The sequence below is a fragment of the Meles meles genome, chromosome 4 (genome assembly GCF_922984935.1).
Source record: "Meles meles chromosome 4, mMelMel3.1 paternal haplotype, whole genome shotgun sequence".
In the NCBI taxonomy this organism is placed as follows: Eukaryota; Metazoa; Chordata; class Mammalia; order Carnivora; family Mustelidae; genus Meles; species Meles meles.
This window is the reverse complement of record NC_060069.1, coordinates 18,027,152-18,029,946: the sequence shown is the minus strand read 5'-3', so window position 1 is coordinate 18,029,946 and position 2,795 is coordinate 18,027,152. Positions and strand designations below refer to the sequence as shown.

Sequence of the window (2,795 nt, the reverse complement as noted above, 5' to 3'; positions counted from 1 at the left end):
CTTATGGACGATATTAATAATATTTAACATCCACCCTGGAAGCTATGCCAGAGATTTCATACTGAGCCAGGTTTAACTCTGGTAGATGGAGGTGAGGGAGATGGTTCTAGGGGAGGATCTAGGATAATTATGCTGTGGGAGTATATGGTGGGGATGGCTAGGATAGCACTTATTTATAAACCGGTAGGAAAAATCTTTCAATATTTTAACAACTGAGATGTAAACAATTGCATTGCTTGCCCATGAATATCAGGTCTGTTGGTACACAAAACACTGGTAGTACTTTGAAATTATAGCATTTACTTTATGTGTTCAGATACTTAGGCAAGGCTGTATCACCTAACCCTCTTTGTTAGCCAAAGGCAGGCTATGTAAATTCATTTTTGCCATGTCCAGAGCCAACGTACCTAAGGAGAATTTTTTTTTTCATGTTCTAATCACACAAATCTGTTAATCACATGAGTAATTAGATATAGTTCTTCTTTTAAATGGTGACAGCAATTTAAAAAAAAGCTATACAGTGCATGGTAGCTATCATTTCATATCTTATCCCTCACCAAGTAGTCCTCCAGTTCTTAGAATAACACCTTGTATTTTAATCTGAATTATAATTCCCACATGTATGTTTCTTCATTAGGATGAAATGACAATAAGAAAAACTATCAAAGTAAAGAAATTTTTGCCATTTTCATTTCCTTGTTTCTATTTTCTTTTTTTTTTTTTTTTCTTTAAGATGGGCAGAGCCGGCAGAGCCGGCTGAGGCTTTATTTGGGACAAGACACTCGAATTGGCTTTTAGTTGGAGGCATGGACAAGAGGGGGTACCCAGGGCAGCAGACTCCCCCCAGGGGCAGGATGAGGATTGGGGCTGAGTGAGTCTCAGGTGGGTCTCTTGTTCCCGATGCTCTGCACAGCTCCTTCCCCCAAAGGCTCTATGGCAGCCACGAGGGCGGGGAGGCTAGGCGGAACCACGGTGGTTGTTCACTTGGACAGGACATCAGACGGCTCAGACACCAGCTTCCCGTCACGGGTCTCAATCTTCTTCACCACCACAGCCTTGGAGGAGCTGCCTCGGCTGAAGGACGCAGAGGGGCCAAAGCTGGACTGGAAGGAGCTCAGGCCGTAGTTGAGGCCAGGGCTTGGGAGGCCCCCATAGGTAGAGCTCAGGCCACCGCTGGTGGTCTTAGTATGGATACTCATGTTCTGCATCCCAGACTCCAGCCGGCTCTCCTCGCCCTCCAGCAGCTTGCAGTAAGTGGCGATCTCAATGTCTAGGGCCAACTTGACGTTCATGAGCTCCTGGTACTCACGCAGCTGCTGGGCCATGTCCTGCTTGGCTCTCTGCAGGGCGGCCTCCAGCTCGGCCAGCTTGCCATTGGCATCCTTAATGGCCAGCTCCCCGCGCTGCTCAGTATCGGTAATGGCAGCCTCCAAGGAAGCCCTCTGGTTTTTGAGGGCCTCAATCTCAGCCTGGAGTCGGCTGATGCACTGGTTCATCTCAGAAATCTCCGTCTTTGTGCAATGGAGGTCATCTCCATGCTTCCCAGCCAATGTCTGCAGCTCCTCGTACTTGATCTGGTACATGGTCTCAGCCTCAACCTGGCTACGGTTGGCGATCTCCTCGTACTGGGCCTTGACCTCGGCGATGATGCTGTCCAGGTCCAGGGAGCGGCTGTTGTCCATGGATAGGACCACAGACGTGTCTGAGATCTGGGACTGCAGCTCACGTATCTCCTCTTCATACAGCTGCCTTAAGAAAGTTGATCTCATCGGTCAGCCCTTCTAGGCGGGACTCGAGTTCTACCTTGTTCATGTAAGCTTCGTCCACATCCTTCTTGATGAGGACAAATTCATTCTCCATGTCTGCACACTCTTTGATCTCCTCCTCATATTTATTCTTGAAGTCCTCCACCAGCCCCTGCATGTTGCCGAGCTCCACCTCCAGCTTCAGCTTCTCCTGGCCCAGGGTGTCCAGCTGCCGCCGGAGGTTGCTGATGTAGCTCTCGAACATGTTGTCTATGTTGCTCTGCACGGTCTTCTGCTGCTGTAGGAGGCTCCACTTGGTCTCCAGAACTTTGTTCTGCTGCTCCAGGTGCCTCACCTTGTCGATGAAGGAGGCAAATTTGTTGTTGAGAGTCTTGATCTGCTCCTTCTCCTGGGTGCGCACAGCTTGGATGTTGGGATCCACTTCCAGCTTAAGGGGGCTCAGCAGGCTCTGGTTCACTGAGACGGCTGTGATGCCCCCATACCCCCGGCCCCGCCACCGTAGCCCCCGACCACACTCATGCTGCTGTTCAGGCCACCCCGGAAGCTGCCACCCACCCGGGAGAAGGCGGACGAGCTGATGCGGGAGCCAGGCCCGCTGGTGTAGGAGTGGCTGCTGAAGGCCCGGGGGCCAGAGGTGGACACCTTGTAGGACTTCTGAGTCACCCTGACAGACATGGTGGAGGCCGAGGTGGAGGCTGGAGTAGAGGCGAGTAGGCTGAACCTGACGGAGGTTCTAGAAGGAGACAAGAAGCTGCTTCTAGGTCTTGTTTCTATTTTTGATAATTTAAAAGTAAATTAGATATTTCTGAGGTAACCTGTTAGGTACAAAGAAGTGTATTTACCTAGTTGCTGGAATTGTTGAAAATCCTTTTGACTTTAATTTTTCAGCATCTGGCATTCTCTAGGACTACAAAATGAAGGAACATTTTTATAATTGAGAAATTTTTTTCCCAGGTGTTGGTGTGAAACATTTCTAAAATATTCTTGTCTCCAAATACTATCTTAATTTCATAGATGATTGAAATGACA

General features: G+C 48.9%; 1 pseudogene; it reads right to left on the bottom strand.

Moving 5' to 3' along the window:
• Nucleotides 1-927: 927 nt before the first annotated feature.
• LOC123939678 lies at nucleotides 928-2,524 on the bottom strand (annotated as a pseudogene).
• Between the last annotated feature and the right edge of the window lie 271 nt (nucleotides 2,525-2,795).